General features: G+C 45.0%; 1 protein-coding gene across 4 annotated transcripts in view; it reads left to right on the top strand.

Annotated features, from left to right (window-relative positions):
* Positions 1–20301, top strand: part of CYFIP2 (cytoplasmic FMR1 interacting protein 2) — a 131403-nt gene that overhangs the window by 94555 nt on the left and 16547 nt on the right. The window lies entirely within an intron of this gene.

Genomic DNA, 20301 nt, shown 5'->3' with positions numbered 1-20301 from the left:
TTCCATTCAGACCACTCCGACCATTCAGACACTGAGGGGAAGCAGGCCCTGGAGTCAGACAGGCCTGGGTTCCATCCCAGACCCCCTCCGCTAGCGGCAGGGCCTCAGCAGTCCTTCGGAGCCTGGGTTTTCTATTCACTCCCTAGACACATGGTTAACTCCTGTCTGCCACAGTCTGGGCACTGCACTGGGGGATGCAGCGGTAGCTGGCCCCACCTCGTGTCCTGGATGGTGGAGGGCAGACCTGCACTGAACAAGTGTTTACACAGAAACAATGTGTTTACTGTCACAGCAAATGCTGCGAGGGATGAGTGCCAGGTCCGGTCTGCTGGGAACCTAAAACCTGGTGTGGTCTTGAGGGTGAGGGAGGACTTCCCTGAGGAGATGACTTGGAAAATGACCAGGAATTGGCCTGGTGGAGAACTAGAGACAGCTGTTTCAGGCTAAGGGAAGGGCATGTAGTGTTGTCTCCTTTTGTTGTGATGGAAGACAATGATTCTACCCTGCAGCGCAGTTTAAAGGCTGAAAGGAGATAAGGCATGTAAAGTGAGTACAGTAAGAACCACATAATTGGTCAGAGTTAGCGTAATGGGCAAAAGCACGAGTCCCTGTGCTTCCACCTCTCGGGACCACACGGAACCAGCGCACTCTCTTCCACCGGGCCAGCCCTCATGGCTTATTCACAGAAGCTGCGTTCTCCACACACTCCCAGCGCTCTCCACTTTGCTCTGGTCCCGTGAGGCGTCCACAGGTGGGCCCAGCCCTCCAGGCGCGGGGTGACTGGTACAGCCGGCGCAGTGGAAGGTAATGCAGAGGGGTGTTGCGTGATCCTCAGGACGCAGCAGGAGCATCTTTCAGCATCCATTCCTGCCTTCCTCTGTCCGCACACATATTCATCAAAAGGGTATTGAGAGCCTGCTCGTTGCCAGGTGCAGTCCTAAGTGGTGCGTAAATGGCCATGAATGAGAGAGACAAATTATTACCATTTTTATTCTGGAGAGGGAGGCGACTGAAGCCGTAAACAACCAGAGATGTGAATGCAGATGGTACGTGCTGTGAAGAATAAACAGAGAAACAGGACAGATAGTCACAGGTGCCAGGAAGGCTGTGTTGTTTTTGGAGAGGATGGAGCTTGAGGTCTTTCAGAAATGGAGAGAACCCTGGAGTGAGCTGGAGTGAAGAGGTAGTGGCGCCCAGGTGGGGGCTGAGGTGAGAGAGGTGGATGGCCTCAGTCCTGGGCCGCGTGGGCCCTGCGGGAAACCTTAGGGTGCTGTGAGATGGAGAGTGGGGGGGTCTGATTTACTTTCTTAAAGGCCCTTTACCTGTTGGGAGAAGAAGCAGCTGGAAGGTGAGTGAAGGGCAAGGCTATTTGTAGCTGTTCTGTCCAGGGGTCGTCTTGGAGGCAGGAGGCACAGGGAGAAGGGCAGGAGAAGGAAGGAATTCGGAAGGAGGTGGAACAAAGGTAGAGAGAGGTGGGAAGGAAGCAGTAAGAGCAAGATCTTAGAATAAGAGTCCAAGAGGATTCCTGCCTCGAACCGAGTGAGCTCTGCAGCCAGGGATGTGGACCAGCTGCTCTCTCAGACCCTTCCCACCTGACGGTCTCTGAAACACAGCCTGATTTGCTTTTCTTCTGTGGGGAGTAATAGCGTCTCTGTGCCCCTTTAGATGGACTCTCGAGACAGCTAAGTGTTCCTCTTCCCGCTAACTGGTTTTTAACATGGTTCAGTGGGCCTGGTTGCTATGGCAACGTAGCCGTCAGAAGTCACAGGGATAAGATACATAGGCGAGGGCTTCCCTGGTGGCACAGTGGTTGAGAGTCTGCCTGCCGATGCAGGGGACACGGGTTCGTGCCCCGGTCCAGGAAGATCCCACATGCCGTGGAGTGGCTGGGCCCGTGAGCCATGGCCGCTGACCCTGCGCGTCCGGACCCTGTGCTCCGCGACGGGAGAGGCCACAGCAGTGAGAGGCCCCCGTACCGCAAAAAAAAAAAAAAAAAAAAAAGGATACATAGGCGAAAACGCTCAAGGCCACAGGAAGAGGAGCACCAAGAGACATGGAGGTGGGGGAGGGCGGGTCCCTGAGGCCTCACTTCCTAGTGTCTCTCGTCAGCGCCGCCTTTCATGTGGAGCATCAGTTAGCTTCCCCTGTATAGACCCCAAGAGGCAGACTGTGGATGAGGCTACAAGGAAAGGAAAATTCTGTCTCAGGCATCCCTGCCTAGGTGGTCAGTTGCATATACCGCGGAGGACAACAGGACACTCACATGAAAGACCTTCAGAGCTGAGAGAGACTCCAACAGTATATGTGTCCCAACCCCCTCTATGCATAAGTGAGGAAGTGGAGAACCAGAGAGGGCGCAACTTGCCTGAGGTCACACAGCACATCAGCAGCAGAGGTGAAAGAACAAAAGCGAAGGTTTCTGGTACTGATCCCAGTCCTTGGGGGGATGGGGGTGGGGAGGGGACATAGAGAGAATCAGGGCTCCCCAAAGCTGTGCACTCTGCTTTCTACTTAGACATCTGGGGAAATCCCCAAGCTAAGACAGTGCTTTCCAAGATTAGAATGAGGCAGGAGCTTTTTAATTTATGAAGCTGGAGTTAAATATTCAAATGACATATTGATTGTTCTCATTAAATAGGAGGACTAATAAAAAAACGATAGGAAGAGGGGAGGGAGGGAGGAAGGAGATACTCTTCATATATGTCTGTAGAGGAAGGGCGATTTAAACTGGAACATCTGTGCTGTGGAGGACTGTGTAACAGTCAATGAAAGTGGCTTTGCACATACAACATAGAAAATGGTGAAAGACATAATACTGAGCGGAAAAAAAGTGAGTTCCAACACAAGGCGCACATTATGATGCCATAAAGTAAAATAAACAAAATAAAGCTCACAAAATAACCCTGCATTGGAACAAAAATCTAGGAAAATCATCCCAAATAATTCAGTCATTTTTCTCTAGGTATCAGGGAGGGAGCTAGGATTAGAGGTCAACAGGAACTTTCGCCTTATCTGGAATGTCGAATTTTTTATAAGGGAAATAAATTCATGATTGATTATCATTGAACTAAAAATTAACTTAAAAAATATGAGTAGTATATCATAGTTTCAGAAAAGCTGGAAGGACCTGAAAAGTACAAAGTAAGAAGCCTTTTGCCCACTCGTGTTGTCTTTTTCTAATGTTTGCAGGGTTCTGTCCTGTTGTGGGTTCCGTATCAGTATATATGCTACAAATACCTTCTCTTACTCTGTGGCTTGCCTTTTTTTTTTTTTAACAGATTATTAATATATCATTGATTTTGAATGGAGAGAATATAAATTGAAAAGATTGATTGTCTGGACAAAGATATATTTTCTTCTTTAAGTTCGGTGTTTATAAAAAATTCAGGGTGCAATAGCAGTACAGAAAAACATGTATATCCCTATGGGATGGGTTGTTTGTTTGCTTGGTGTTTTTAATGAAGGTCTAACAAGCGTACAGTAATACGGTTGACCCTTGAACAACATGGGGGTTAGAGGTACCTACCCTCTGCATAGCTGAAAATCTGTGTGTAACTTTACAGTCGGCCCTCCATATCTGCAGTTCCATATCCATGGTTCCAATCTGCAGATTCAACCAGCCACGGGTCTTGTAGTACCGCAGTATTTACTATTGAAAAATATCCATGAATAAGTGGACCCACACAGTTCAAACCCATGTGTTCAAGGGTCAACTGCATATGCAGTATTCTCACTACATAGACTAGTTAAATCATCCATCTTACTGTGGATGTATGTTTGGATTGTTTACAGCTTGATACCATTATGAATAAAGATACTATGAATGTTCTTACACATTTCTTTTGGTGGATGTATGCTCTCATTTTTATTGGGTAAATACCTAGTAGTGGAGTGGTTGGATCAATGTGTAGACATATGTTTAGCTTCAGTGGATACTACCAAACAGCTATACGAGGTGGTTGTACCAGTATATACTCCCCTTCAGCAATGCATGAGAGTATTTTTTCTTCACACGCTCATGACCGGTTGGATTTGTCTGTCTTTTCAGTCGTAGCCGTTCTGGTGGATATGTTGCGATATCTCACTCTGGTTTTGATTTCCCTGATGGCTAATAATGCTGAGCCTCTTTCCATGTGGCATTCCCCTTCGGACAGCCTCTCTTGTGAAATGTTGTTCAGTATTTTTGCCTATTTATTACTGAGTTATCTTTTCCTTATTGATTGGTAGACATGATTTATATATTATAGATACATGTATTACAAATATATTTCTGTGGCATGTCTTCTGATGAGCAGAAGTTCTTCAGGTTTATTGTATTTACCTTTTCTTTTTCCTGTATGATTGATGCTCTTGTGACTTGTTCAAACAAGTGTCCCCTACTCTTAAGTCATGAAGATATGTTATCTTCTCAGAGTTTTAGAGTTCAGGCTTTCCAGGCGTAACAGACCTTTAAGTCTATTATTCACCTGGAATTGATGTTTGTGTTGAGTGAGAGGTAGGAATTCAATTTCATTTCTTTCCAAGTTGTCTCCACACGTCTGATTGAAAAGCCCTCTTTCTCCCCACTGTGCACAGTGGTAGTGCTGTGTCTGTCATTTATCAAGTGTCCACAAAGGGCTGGTCATGGCAGGCTTTTAATAGATACTTGTTGAATCGAATCTGAAATGGACCATATTTGTTAGGTATCTATTTATAAGGCTGTTGTGTTTTTAAAGGAAATTCTGTTCCTAATGACTAGAATTTCCTCTAGTATCTTTACCCTGAGAAATCATAAGGGAACTATTCCACAATCACCAGGTTTTTGTTCAAATTTTGTGTGGTTTTCGAGCCATCGGCTCATTGTTTGTTATGCCAACTCACACCAGGAGAGGGCCCTATTCTTTCATGGGAGCGAGGGAGGGCCTGAGTCCCTGTGGAGACAGCCCTTCAGTCTGCAGAGCCTCCCACGCAGGGCTTGAGAGTGTTCCCTGCCTTTGGGCCTGTTGTTTATTTATTTTCTCCTCCGTATAGCAGAGTGAGCCATGGCTATAGTGGTCGGTCATGAGAGAATGACTTATCTTTACAGGACGTGAGGACGGTTCAGGCCCAAACTCACAGAACTGAATGCTGGTCAGATTTGGGAGAGCTATCGGAGGCCATCCAGGGCAGGTGTCTCTACATCACCACCACTGACATTTGGGGCCAGATGCTCCATAGTGGGGGGGGGGGGGGCATGTCGTGTGCGTGGCAAGGTGCTGAGCAGCATCTCTGGGCTCTGCCCCATAGATACCAGTAGTACCTCCCCAGTTATGATAGCCAAAAATGTCTCCAGATATTGCCTAATAAAAACCTCCCCCGTTGAGTACCACTGATCTGGTGCAATCCCAGTTCCACATTTAGCAGATAGGAAACTGAGTCCCGCCGAGGGAGCTAACCTTCTCAGAGCTACAGCTACTCAGCTAGTACAGGAGTTGAGACAAGAGCCCAAGATCCTCACGGTTCACATACTCAGGGCCAGAGAGCTGCTCTCCTGAGCTTTGCAGATTGCTCTGTTGGCTTTTGTTTCTATTTTTGTTTTAGTTCCAGCTCCATGTCTGACCCCTCTATCTCCTGCTTCCACTTTATAGTCCCTTTTCTTTCATTTTGCTTTTCTTATTGCATCACTGAAATAAATTCTTCGCTAGAAGACAGAGAGGTGCAGAAAGAAGAAAACAAAAAGCACAGTGCCGCACCAAGATAACCACTGTTCACATTCCAGTGTGTTTACGTTCCAACGTATTAATTTTCCACGTATACATACGTGTGTGTGTGTGTGTGTGTGTGTGTGTGTGTGTGTTTTACTTTGTTTAGTTGGAAAAGTAACATTCAGCAAGCTGAGAAGAATGATTACCTCTGTGGGGTCTGAGGGAGACAGGGACAGACGGGGGTTAGGAATCTTCTACTTTTACTCTGCACTCTCAATTATTGTTTGAATTTAGTGCAGTAAGCCTTTATTGCTTTTTTTTTTTTCCCTTAAGAGGAAATACTCCCACGCTGAACAAATGTTCGCGCTCCCTGATGCATGGGAAGTTAAAGCAAAGCCCACCCTCTACCACCCGCCTCAGACTGTCACTCCATATTCCACCTACACTTGATCCAGGGTTATTTTGCTCCTCACCCTGAGAAAAGATGCCCCCAGTTACGCAGAACACAAATTCTGTCCCCACACCCAGGCACCATCAAGTGGCTCCCCTCCGCCTGACTGTATGAGTGGTTCCTCCAGCCCAAACCCAGAACACAGTGTTTTTCTCAACTGGAGACGAGCCAGGATTTGTGGGAAGGAGGCATCTTGACTCCCAGTAATACCTTTCCTTTCCGTGGCTTTACAGTTTTTAAATATATTTACATCCTTTCAGACCTGTCATAATCTGGGAAACACACCTGTTAGGTTCATCAGATTCCTGGCAAAAATGGTCAGTAAGAGTCTTTGGTTCTTGTCAGTAAGAGTCTTTGGTTCTTCAGACATGACTGAGACCCCCCAACAGGCCAGGCAGTGTGTGGGACTCCGGGGCTCACCGATCACTGGACCTCATCACTTCCCGGACGGCACTGTTCACCGTCTACACCCTCTGCCTTTCAGTATGGAGGGCTAGCCCTCTGGGGGGTGGGCAGGATGATCTCAGGGCCTTTAACTACTGACTTACTAAAAAAACAGGAAATAAATTCAGCCCTCCTGTTTATTAACACAGCGCTCAACAGTGACAGCTGTCTAGAGTTGATCAAATAAATACGTGCTAGTTGAGGTGTTTGCTCAAATTTTACTAATGAAAGTGTGTGGTCAAAAAAGTTTGGAGAGTGACCAGCCTATTTCAGAACAACTGAGTGAAAAGTGGCATCAAAGAAGCACTGATCTGTGGAACACAGAGGAGGGGTGGGGGTGATAGGAAAGATTTCCCAGGTGAGGGTCCCTTTTGCATCCTCAGCCCCAAATACAGAGCTCATTAATTATAGTCTCAATGAATGGGGGCAGGAACATGTCATCTCTATCCTAGATGATGAGTAGAGACATGCCTGTTGGTCCTCTAAAATCTTCAAGATACCGCCATTCAATGGGCAACAGAGGCGGTCAGTCACCTTCGTCCAAAGCCACCTCTGTCCTTTATGCTATGCTGATGTCATTAACCTTGCCGGTAGTTGCCACAAAATCAGGGCCTTGGTTACTCACTTCTGTATTGATGACTTTTCTATGACGAGACCCCAGTGGATAGAATGCCTGGAAGCTGAGGGTTCGGGGGTCGTTTGGTACAGTTTGCTCTACTAAGTGTTACAGATCTTCAAACACCCAGGAGGTAGTGTAATGGTCTCGTTAAAATCACTCAAACTCCTAAAATATCCTGATGTCTGAGCCCCATCCCACTCCAAGGAAAACAAAATTTTCGCCAGTGGGGCCCTGGCTGAAATGCCTAAAAGCCCCACACTTGACTGTAATGTGCAGCCAGGGTGGAGAACCCCTGTTCTAGAAGGCGTCTTCTTAACTAGTATTGCCAAAGCTTAGTCGTTGACGTGTTGTCGTCACAGTTCTTGCCATATCTGCAGACCACTGGTCCTATTTGTATTTAAAGTAACTTTTTACCTTAAACTTATTTTAAAAGGAAACTTCATATCACTTCCATTTAAAACACAATATTCTCTTGCTGTCATTAGAAAGCAACCAGAATAATAAATTCCATGAAAACAAAACACAATGATATAATTCCAGTTGCTGTGTGCCTAGGCCCTGAGCTTGAGGCCTGCACTCTCTCTCTGTCTATTAAAAACAGAGATCAGCAAATGTTACAGAAGTAGTAAGACATGCTGGTTCCAAGTGGAGACTTTCTCATTAAACTTGTGAGAAAGATTAATAGGAAACTGAAAAGGAAAAACCGTTCTCGCTGTGACTCACTATTATGAAATTCCATTACACTGTACCCGCATTTCCCACCCTTTGGAAAATGCCCACCTTGGTTGACATAGACATGCATTTGAGGGAAGGAAAAGCTACTTTCGAGGTCAGTTTCTTGGCTGTAGATCTTTCCTAGTTGACCAGACATGATTCTGATCCAGAATAATAATTCATTTTCCCCTTGACAATTCGGGGGGTGGAGGTGAGACATAGTAAGTAATATATAGCATTATTCAAGTGAGGCACAGATCGGTGGGGAAAGACCACACACACACACACACACACACACACACACACACACACACACACACACACACACACACACACACACACACACACACACACACACACACACACACACACACACACACACGGAACCAGATGAAATTAAAGTGCTGATTTATTCAGCCAGGGCTACAGAGAGCTCCTGGAAGTGAGGGGCCCACGGAGCAGGACCACATGCAGCATGCCTCGGGTGAACTTTCCACTGCACCTGGAGTCCCCACTGAGGGGCTGGAAGCTGCAGCTCGTACCTTCTGTGCACAGGAGGGTCGTGGTGGGTGTGGGAAGCCTCATTTCATGGCTGTTCCACACGCCCTGTATCCTTGGGGCTTAACATCAGTACGCAGGAAACACTGACACTGACATCTATGTGCATCCATATAAGGGAATGTTTAGACCGCTGGGCTCTCTGGTCAGGCCCTGTCCCCCGCCACCCCCTTCCTGCGGGAAAGCCAGGGTGGGGATTCCTGTGGGGTGCCCCACCTCTAGTTTTCCAGCTCATTTCTCCACGCTCACTCGACAAAGACAAGAAAAAAAAAAAGAAGTGTTAGTGTTATTGTCTTTGTTGCCTCAAGACTCAGAATGTTATTTAAGAAAATACTGTTTTTGAGAATGGTTTGATGATTCCCCTTAGGAAATCAGCTAAAACTGGTATGTAGTCATTCACCCAGAAACAGAGCCTAAAGGTAGGGTCTAATGCTGTTCTACAGGAATCTGACACGCGTAGGATCACACCCACCCTGTTTTTTTAAATATGTATCCTGAATCTATCTGTTAACCAAGAGAAGTCAAATGCCCAGTTAGCCCCCTAGAGTGAGTGAGTTGGGAACATGAAGTTTTGTGCTATTTCATGGAAATCCCTAATAGTTCATCAGTTTTAAATTAAGTAAGATAGAAAAGGAAAATTTTAAGACTGAAAGCAATACAAAAATAAAATACTCATCCCTTGAATTTTTACGTGGGTTCCTTACAATACAGTATTTTTGCATCCTGACTTCAAAAATCTCTTCATTTTTACCTGCTCTGTTGACAGAGAGCAATTTTAGCTCTTACTAATCCTCTAACGACTAGTACTCTCAGAATCGTAATATGTTAGGGGTTGTCCTAAGCCATATTAATAGTAAATGGCACTTGGTAAATGTAGCAATTGTCACTCATTAGCTTCTCCTAGGGAGGACCCTGTACTGAAGCAGGAACACACAGAGGTTCCCAAAGGAGGGAATCACTGGAATACTTTTTTGGTAGAGAAATTGCTTCGTCTTCACACTTTAGAAAACTCATCGTGGTTGGATCCTAGATCCCCCAAAAAAGGCTATAAAAGAAACAGCTTAAGAGCAACCAGGAAATGTTAGTATTATATGATATCAAGAACTTTTTAATATAGGTGATCATAACATTGAGGTTACGTAGGAGGATGCCCTTGTTTTCAGGAATTGCATGCTGAAGTATTTAAGGCTGAGTGATGCAATGGCTTCAACTTACTTTCAGATGATTCAGTAAATCAGAGAGAGTCAAAGCAGATATGGCAGAATGTTCATTGGGACTCTACATCAAGAGTATTGTTCTTTCAAATATTCTGTACGTCTAACATTTTTCATAACACAAACTTGAGGGGTGTGTGAAGGAAACTGAATCATGGAATCTGGAAAGTTAAGATGAAAAAGGGTCACATGATGTATAAAGAGGAAGAAAAGTTAGGAGGGCTTTTGTTTTTTTTTCAGCTACTTGCGCTAGTTGGTGGGATTTACTCTTGGTAACATATGCCCCAGAGCTACTTCTGACCTCATTTTTTTTTTTTTTTTTTTTTTGTGGTACGCGGGCCTCTCACTGTTGTGGCCTCTCCCGTTGCGGAGCACAGGCTCCAGACATGCAGGCTCAGCGGCCATGGCTCACGGGCCCAGCCGCTCCGCGGCATGTGGGATCTTCCCGGACCGGGGCACGAACCCGTGTCCCCTGCATCAGCAGGTGGACTCTCAACCAGTGCACCACCAGGGAAGCCCTGACCTCATTTTTGTAATTTATAGAGGCATCTGCTAGTGCTGAACTCAGCCACGACTCTCATGCTGCCCATCTGTTTTATTTGTGAGCAGGAAATAGCAGTTCAAGATCACAGAAAACCAAAGCTGGGGAAGCTGGCCAGCCCAAATTAGAAGGAGGCCACTCGGGTTTCTGAGCACTGCTGGGAGAGCACACAGGACACCACTGTCGGCTGCCCTCCTCCCAGGGGCCCGTGGTAGGGAGACTTTCCCTCTGCTTCTAGGTCTTCGAGAGAAAAGAAAACAGTAATGCCTTCTCCCTGTGCTCAACTTAAGAGACATGTTTCCATCGAGCTTCTCTGAGGGTCACTGCCTTTCCATTCTTGCTCTGGGTGCTACTTGCTTTAGTAGGTAAAGCATTAGGGGATAAAAGACAGCTGATTTGCCCATGTAGCAGCAAAAAAGATCTTCATACCATTGTGAATCAGATCATGCAACTCTCCAGCTTAAAACTGACAGGTGGCTTCTCATTGTACTTAAAACTCTTCTCTCTTAATTTATTTCATTCAAGTATAGTTGATGTATAATGTTTTGTTAATTTCTGCTGTCATTGTACTTAAAATTCTAACTCCCAGCTTTGGCCTGTGAGGCCCAGATTATTCAGCTGTACCTTCTCCTCCGACTTCATCTTTTATTAGCACTCTCTCCCTGGCTGCACGCTCCAGCCACATCAAGCACACGGCCGACTTTGAAGGTCAGTCTAGAGATAAGGAATCCGCGGTACCCTGAAGATCTGCACCAGGACCAAGGCTGAATCTTACTATCCTTGGCTTCTGCCCTAGTGCTTGCTCACATTTACCCCCTTGGCATTATAATTCAAGGGGCACCAAGAGCACCCCCAAAACAAAAGCATCTCTTCTGCTTTCTATCACAGTATATGAAATTCTCCTATTAGAGACCTAATTTGTCGATTTGAAATATTATCTGATCTTTAGAAGCCCCGCTAAAATACAAAGTCTGCTGAGACTGTTTGGAAGAAAGATAATGCTGTGCAAGCCAGTTCATTGGTGGGTATTCATTTATCAAATAATTGTGTTTTTTTTAATTTTTATTTATTTTATTTATTTATATTTGGCTGCATTGGGTCTTCATTGCTGCGTGCGGGCTTTCTCTAGTTGTGGCGAGTGGGAAGCTACTCTCCATTGTGGTGCACAGTCTTCTCATTGCGGTGGTTTCTCATTGCGGAGCACGGGCTCTAGGCGCGCGGGCTTCAGTAGTTATGGCTCACGGGCTCAGTAGTTGTGGCTCACGGACTCTAGAGCGCAGGCTCAGTAGTTGTGGTGCAAGGGCTTAGTTGCTCCGCGGCACGTGGGATCCTCCCGGACCAGGGCTGGAACCCATGTCCCCTGCACTAGCAGGCGGATTCTTAACCACTGCACCACGAGGGAAGTTCGTCAAATAGTTTTGAGGAGTAGGAAGATCACTCAGGAAAAGGTGTGGGGGAACTAAAAGACCTCCAGGCAAAAACAAAAACAAACCAAAGGAAAACACTGAAGTAGAAACTCTGTACTGTGCTTGGTGAGATGTTGATAGTATACACTAAGTGATAGAAATAGATTACAGAAGAATAATATTTTATATTCCATTCTTATTTAAAATATATGCTTAAATGTTTTATGCATGGAAAAACCTGGCAGGATAAACCCCAAAAGGTTATCAGTGATGACCCCTGGATGATGGGGTTATACATTTTTCCTTTTATAAACAAAAATGTATCTGCATCTTCTATTCTTTCAAAAATAGCCAGAAAGAAAGGGGCTAGAGTGACAGTCTTTAAAATATATCTAACACATTGCACAGTGACTGTATTTAACAGCACTGTATTATATACTTGAAAGATGCTAAGAGGGTAAATCTTAAATGGTCTCACTGCAACGATAAGAACAAAGATGGCAGTTGTGTGAGGTGAAGAAGGTATCAACTAACCTATCGCGGCAGTCATTTAGCAGTATGTACGGGCATCAATCATCACGTCATACACCTTAAACTTAGGCAATATTATATGTCAATGATCTCAGTATATCTGGGGAAAAAAGCTGTGTCCACTAAATTAATAGTTTTTCAAAGGATAGTCTTTTCCTAGAGGGTGAATTAAGTATTGGGTGCATTTCCAGAAGAAAATGACAAATGTCAAGTCAAATAACACATGTAAAGTGATTAAAATGTTGTTGTTGTTGATGGACCTTAGAAGTCAGGGATAACAGATTTGTAGCTTGAGTGCCATTGCCCCTATTATACCCAAAGCAGATATTAATAATCCATCCTGCTGAGCCCAAGTATGATGTCAGAATTCTCTCCAGAAGCAGCCACTGCCTCTTGGTCATGGTTGGTACGTGAGATGACCCCGGGGCCATCATTAGCACATATGTTGCCTTCAGGCAAATCATCCTTTCTCAAGATCTTCCACCTCCTTCTTTTGATTATTTTCATAATATATTGATGTTTTTATGGAACAAAATACATCTGCTGGAAAATCATTATAAACAATCGATCTCTGATGTCTACGATATGTTTGGCACCCCCTAGGATGGGATACCCTTGAACAATACACTATCTGCATAAACCATTCACAGCAGCCCTGGGTGATACTTTTTTGTCATCTCTGCTAGAGATTCCCCCCCCAAAAAAATAAATCCTTATCTCCCCCCAAAAAATAAATCCTTATCTCCCAAAAAAAAAGAGTGGTCTGAGACCCCTGGAGACTGCTTCATTGTCCTGACGTTCTAGCACTGAAGTTTGTCCTACTTTGGTATCTGGGAGGCAACTAAAGTACCCACTTCCTCTTGGTCAGATGTACAGTCCATATAGCAAGGCAATATGGCAAGACATAGGGCACTAACGAGGTATTATTAACCAGTCAGTTGTTTCCGTTTCAGGGCAGTAAGATGGAAGGAAGACTGTGGGTCTTTGTTCCAATTAAAACTCAGACTTAATTCCATGTTTTTGCCAGTCCATGAATTTGCTAATTTCACATTCCAGTGATTTGCAATGAACATAGTTCCCTGGGGCCTTTGCTGTTGCATTGGCCGTATGGCAGGCCCAGCCTCTCCCTCCCAACACCCAGCATTTGAGGTGTGCAGTCCAGTGGTTCTGAAGAGGTGTTCTGGGTGGCATAGTCTGCTGGGCTTCATGACGAGTAAGGGGAACTCAGATGATGAGGACATCTTCCACCCAGCAGGTTCTAACTGGTCACTTAGAGTTTTTAAATCAGCATTCCCAACTTGAGACTTGGTACAGGCACACAGAAGTCCTCATGCTTTTGTCCCTCTCAAGAAAGACCTATGTCCATTCAGCAGAGCAGGATGAAAGAACAGGGTAAGGTTGGTTTTAGAAAAGATGATTGTCCTATAGCCCCAGTGCCGGTCAGCCAGACCTAGATCAGCAAGAGAATTCTGAGAGGTCTCAGCTACAGCTTATCACACGTTTCTTTATTAGGTAAGTATTACCGTATACCCTGCCTATATCCAAAAGAATATGCAGTGCCTCATACTTAAAGAAATTGTTTTGCTGAGTCTAGGGACGATGACACAGAATAAGACCAAAAAGGCATCAAGAGGCAGAGGGGAAGGCCAGGGTGTGTTACATCAGGCTCCCTCAGCCCAATTTCAGGTTGATTCCCAGGTACTCTCCTGGAAAGGGTATATCTTTGGACTCAGAAATCCTGGATTCAGGTCTTACCTCCGTGCTTGACAGCTATGAGCCTCTGGGGAAATGATTGAATCCCTGAGCCTTAGTTTCTACAGCCCCAAAATGCTGGGGCTAGGTCCCTACTTCCCAGAGCCTTTGTGTGAAATGAGGTTACCAGAGACCCCTCCCTCCTCTTCCCACAGCCCAGCAAGGATGCTTTGACTCGCCTTCCCTGGAAGTCGCCTAAAGCTGAGGGGTCTGACTGCCTGCAGCCCCGTCAGCCCACCCCTCCGTTACTCGCCCGCTGAGCAAATGATTTCCTGCTCTCTACACACCAGCCATCTCATCTCTGATCTTAGCTTCCCTCTGTCTGTGATTGCACATTTCCTGCCCATCCTCCCAGGCCCATCTCAGGGCCATCAGTACCTCATTCCCCCCAGTTCTCATGTTCAGCACACACTTTATCGAATGCCTGTTCTCTGCAAGACACCTGGTGTTATTTCTCCCTGCTACAAGTCTCTAGAGCCCTTGGTTGCAGACTTCTTTTGCACATAGCGATTCTGTTTATTTCCCAGTCACAGGTATCTTTAACCCTCTTCCCCTACTATATTATAATCTTCATTAAAATCTAGTTTTTCCAGTCTTATCTGTCATCATGTTTCCTGCAGCATCCAGGCCCCACTCCAGTCAGAAAACAGTAAGCACTCAGTGGGTGTTTGGTGAGCTGAGGGAAGGAAGGAAGAGGGAGCATCAAGTGCATAGGGGTAGCATTCTGCCTCACACCTGGCTGGAAAGGTGGCCTGCCACCCCCGTTCAGGTGTGTATGGGTAGACATGGACGTGCCCAGAATTTATCAGTCTCCCCTTCATCTCAGGTACCACTTTGCACCTTGTCTTTCTTTGGTCTCATAGAGTCAGAGGAATTGAAATATCTGGAAAGGTCTGGTCACCTGGAGAAGCACCTACTCACATCTACCCTTGCACTTGTGTATTCCTTTTTCCTGGAGTCAGTTTCCATCCTCGTGCTGATGATCCCCAAGTTTAGATCCACTCTGTGGACCCTGGGGGGCCCTAGGCCTTATGTCTCGTTGCCTTTTAGACATCTTCTCTTGAATGTCCACAGAAATTCACCTTGCCAGGATCTGATCTCAGCTTCCTCCTGCCTGCAAACTCACTGTGTCTTCTGACCCTGTGAACAGCTCAGCATGGGTGTCCTTTCCCTCCCTCTGCTGTCATATCCAGTCTGTAGTTGGGTCTTTGATATCTGCTCCCAGCTCTCTGTCTCCTTTGCCACTGCTTCAGGCCCTGCGAACTCTCGCTTGGCCTATTCCAACACCCCTTTTGCCCTCCCCCAGTGCTTTCTCTCTTGTAGCCAAAAGGTGAAACTGCAGATGTGATCATGCCACTTCCCTGATTAAAACCATCAGGATAGCGTCCAAACACCTGCGCAAGGCTTACAAGATCCTGCTGTTGCCTCCTGTTCACGCCTCCTTCCTCACCTCATGCCACCTTCCCCCAGCACTGAAAGCTTCAGTCTTATTCAGCTGTCACCCACTCACCCACTGTGGTCCCTCCTGCTTTGGGGCCTTTCACAGGTGCTGTTCACCCTCACCTGTCCAACACTTAGCCCTTGTTCAGGTCTCAGCTTAGCATTTCCTTCTCCAGAAAGTCTTCCCTATCATTCTCCCCAGAAGTCTGGATTGATTACCCCTATTATATATTCCTGTAGTACCCCAATTGTAGCACTTAACTAGAACTACCCATTTTACCTGTTTTCCTCCTCATCTCGGTAAGGACCATGCATTAGGTCTGCCTCACTTACTGCTGTATCTCCAGCACCTTGCAGAGAGACTTGGTATGACAGATGCGTACTATTTGCTGAATGAATAAATGAATGGCTTAATTTCTGCTCAGGCTATATCCTAGTCAGAATGAAAGTGTTGAGAATTTGGGACGTCCTCGTTTGGTCTCTACATAGTATTATACCCATGTTCTCTATATTCCTCTTATTGGCCTTTCATAGCAGGTAAAATGCAGGTCCTGAGTATGGCTAGTCCCTCCGAAAAGACTCTTGATCAGTGTTTGCATGGGATGAAGCACCCTGGGCTGGGGCTGGATTAGAGAGCGCAACCGGCTTGGTGAGGGACCTGAATGAATAAGGGCTCTGATCAGTTTTTTAAAAGAAAACTACTGTAGACTGAAGGGTCTTGGACGAGTCCTAGAAGGCGAATCTCGAATAGGGCTTTGCAGGACGGACGAGAATGATGTGGTTTGGGAGGGTTGAGGAAGAAGGAATTTATAGGGATAGGTTGACCACATGAGCGGTCTGGTTATTTACCTTGCAATCACACCAGTAGAACTTCAAAAATTAGTTGCCTTTGAAGAAATTGTCTACACAAATTCAGTATAGAAATTACCTCTGGAGTTTGGGGAGCAGAGGTTTCAGTAATTGCCTGTTTTTCAGCTAGAAGATGGCACAAGACTCTTTTCATTCTTCTTCAAACTGCATATGTATGTCACAATTTTTAAGTTTAAAGAATGTTAGTTGATAGGACCAAAAGCTTAGTAAATAAAGCAACAAATGATGTGATCCTACCAGAGAGGAGTGAGGCTAAAACGTTTCGCATGTAGTGAGATTTTAAAGTAATTTCCTCCTGTCTCTATTTTTAATAAGTGAATGTGTTTTTCATAAAGTGTATATATAATGGGGGCGGGGGGTATATTTCAAGCTTCCCAAGGCTTTGGCTGCATAGGCGACTATGGGAAAGCAGTGGGTGTGGAAGTGAGGTGGCCCTGGGTCTCGGTGTCAGCCCTGCTGCTTCCTTATCACTGTGTGGACCTGGTTGGGACACTCCATCTCCCCAAGAGTCTCAGCGTCCTCACAGGTAGGATGGGAATTGTAAGACCTATGTCACAGGGTGCTCAGAGCTGTGAAGCAGGCAACGGGTACAAAGCACCTGGCACAGAGTCTAGGGGAGGGACCCTTACCAACCATTTAATCCAGCCTCTTCATTTTGTTTCATTTAAACTGTTCTTAATTGCACACGATAAATCAAATAGTACAGATGAGCTCATGGTGAAAAAGATCATTCTTGCCTCCGCTGGTCGTCTCCCCGCCTGCATCTCAATCCCCAGGGCAACCTGCTTTAATCCTTTCTGTTTCTAGTTCTTTTAGTTGTTATCTCCATAACGCTTCATAATATGAGGCTAACCTCTATTTCTTCATGAGCAACTTTAAACAATACTTATTTTCTCCCTAGTTGGAAAGATAAGACTTTTAGCTCATTTACATCTGTTCCCTCTCTTCCTCTCAGTATTTGATTATGTTACATTCTATTACTTCTGTTGTTTTCCCTTGTAATCAGAGATAATCTACTTACACCTCTGTTGCTTCTTTCAGTAACATTATTTAATATTTTGACTCAAAATTAACAGTCCTAGTTTCCACTCCTAGACTTTTACCTCCGACCTCCTGTCAGCTACCCTTTTACCTTTATACTGGCACAGCTGTATTTTTTGTAACATTTGTATTTTGTTCTGCATCTGTGATTTGTTCCTTAAGTGTAGCCTAAAAAAAAAAAGAGAAAAAAGACAAAAGTATTTTTCATGTTATTAATCCTATGCAAATATTGTTCCTTGCTGGGCCAAGTGTCATGACCAAGGATTTTGTTTCCTTCCCTCTGATTCCAGCATCAAGACCCCAAAAGCTCCTTACTTTAAAGTTAAGAAGAATTACTTTCAGATTTTTTTCCCAGATTAATTTTTTGAAGTAATATATATTTAATGTAGAAAATGTAGTAAATACATACAAGTAGGAAAAAAACAGGAAGGAAGAGAGAGAGGAATAGAAAATGAAAAGACACCTGAAAATCCAGCTTTATGGAGCATTTACTAGAAATACTTCACGTAGTGTTCATACAGGGTAATCAGTACATTGAAGAGAAAATACTTCCTTTATTGATAAGGGGAAACATCTATGCCTACATAAGCAAACCGAAAATAGGAAGGATTCTGTCCTAATTCTCAATTCCCTTATGTGTCACAGACTTTCAACTTTTATTCCACATACTTATTGAGCATTTGCTATCTGCCAGGCACTGTGCTTACTCTTGCGAGTAAAATATGGTCAAAAATAATCATTGTCCCTGCCTTCCTGAAGGTTACATTCCAGTAGGGAGAGGTAGATATTAATCAAATAGTCACATGTGGGCATGTATAATACAAATTGAGTTCAAATGCTGAAAGGAAAAGAGCTTGGTTCTTTGAGGACATATAACAAAGGAACCGCATGGACAGGGAGGTATTGCAGTGGTCCAGGAAGTCTCCCTGGAAGGAATGATGCTTGAATTGAGATCTGAAAGAAGAGTGGGAGGACTTCCCTGGTGGTGCAGTGGTTAAGAATCCGCCTGCTAATGCAGGGGACATGGGTTCAAGCCCTGGTCCAGGAAGATCCCACATGCCATGGAGCAACTAAGCCCGTGCGCCCCAAGTACTGAAGCCCGCGTGCCACAATTACTGAAACCTGTGCGCCTAAAGCCCGTGCTCTGCAACAAGAGAAGCCACTGCAATGAGAAGACCACACACCACAATAAAGAGTAGCCCCCGCTCTCCGCAACTAGAGAAAAGCCCGCGTGCAGCAATGAAGACTCAATGCAGCCAAAAATTAATTAATTAATTTTTTTAAAAAAGTGGGAATTTACTAAGCAAAGGAGGCAGGGTGGGAGAGATAGGTTAGGGAGCATTCCAGAGAGAAGGCAGAAATTCAGTGATGAATATGCAGACGGTGAATTCAAGTAACAGAAAACTGTTGTGGCTGGAGCAGAAAGAGCTGGCAGGGAGTGGGGAAGAAACCCACTCTAGGTGGCCTTCACAGTCTAGGCGCTGGGTGGGTTCCTAGCAGAGTGGAAGGCCAGATGCCATCCTTTAGGATAGAGGTTGGATGAGAAGGTGGTGTGCATTAGCCTGAGTGCCCACAGAGAAGTCTGTTCAGATCCCTGACACAGGCTTTTGTGTGCTCTGAACTGGACATTTTTATCAGCCACCATGGCCTCAGCTCATGAATGCCAAACAAGCACCTTCCACAAAAGGCGTTGCAGGGTATGTAGACACCTCATCATGCAAATGGCCAAATAGCTCATCCTTGGGGACCTTCCAGGCAAATGCTTTCCCACCTCTATGAGGAAACCACATCCTTCTCTTTCTTCACCTTCAGTAACAAATGGCATTACAAGGTAGAGAATACACAGGAAGCATGCCAACAGGAAGCACCCCCAAAGAACCTCTGGTCCTGCAGGTTGCAAACTCGAGTGGGAGGCGCAGGGTGCAGAGGGGGGCTAAATGGAACACTCTTGTCTCCCCCAAGGAAATCTGAAGTGGAAGCTCATCATGTAAAATGAATAAAGCAACAACATTGGTCTTGTTGTAGGGGGCCCAGAACCTTCTTCCCCTTTCTCCATCCCCTAAGGTGGCTTCTAAGGTCAGTTTTATTAACAAAATAGAAAGTTGATATTCATGCAAGGGGGCAACTTTCCTAGTAAGAAGACATTTCTAGGTGCACCTGAAAATTTTGGAAGAAAAGTAAACAAGAAAGATAAGAAAACTTGGCAGTAGGGCTATGTGTACCAATCCTCTTCTTGGAATACTTGCGTAATTCCTCATTGCACTTAAATTCCAGACTTCATACCATACTATGAGACCTCGCATGATCTGGTCCCTCCCTTCTGTTAGGAACTAAGACTGTACTATGACTACCTGCATCACTATACTCCAGCTTACTCTCTGCCTCAGCACCATTGCACTCACCTCCTATCTACATGGCTGGCTCCTTCTTTATTCCATTCTCTACTTACATATCTACCCCCTCAAAAAGGTTTCCCCTAACCACGCTCTCTGAAGTAGTCCCTTCCCCACTCCCAGTCACTCTAGCCTGGTACCCTATTGTGTCTTACTGCTATCTGAAATTTTCTGGTGTGTTTTACTTGTTTTTATCTCTCTCAACTACAATGTAATTTACGTGAGTACAGCGATCTCGTTCAACATCATATCTGCAAAGCCTAGAACAATGCCTGGTACTCAATAAATGTTTGTTGGATGAATGGATGTAATAGTATTCTCATATATGGAGGATAGTCATGTGGATAAAAAAATTCATTTATTCATCTAAGAAACGTGAGATAACAAATATTCATTCAGTAATAAATAATTATTGAGAGACTATCATGTCCTAGGCACTGGGGATAAAAGGTAAAATTAGAGGCGGCATCCCTACCCTTAAGGAGCTCATAGTGTTGTGGTCAATGTGGAGAAGTGTGGAGAGAATCCAAGACATGAGCACTTACTGGTCATGGGACGTGAGGAAGAGAGACGAAAAATGAACCCCGGGTTTTAGACTTGGGCAGGTGAGGAGATTATTGTGCCATTCTGGGAGCAAAGGAACCTCAGATAAGAAGGGGAGAAG

This window comes from Leucopleurus acutus (genome assembly GCF_964270905.1).
Source record: "Leucopleurus acutus genome assembly, chromosome: 3".
NCBI lineage: Eukaryota > Metazoa > Chordata > Mammalia > Artiodactyla > Delphinidae > Leucopleurus > Leucopleurus acutus.
Note: the sequence above shows the minus strand (reverse complement) of the source record. Positions and strands in the feature narration are given on the sequence as shown.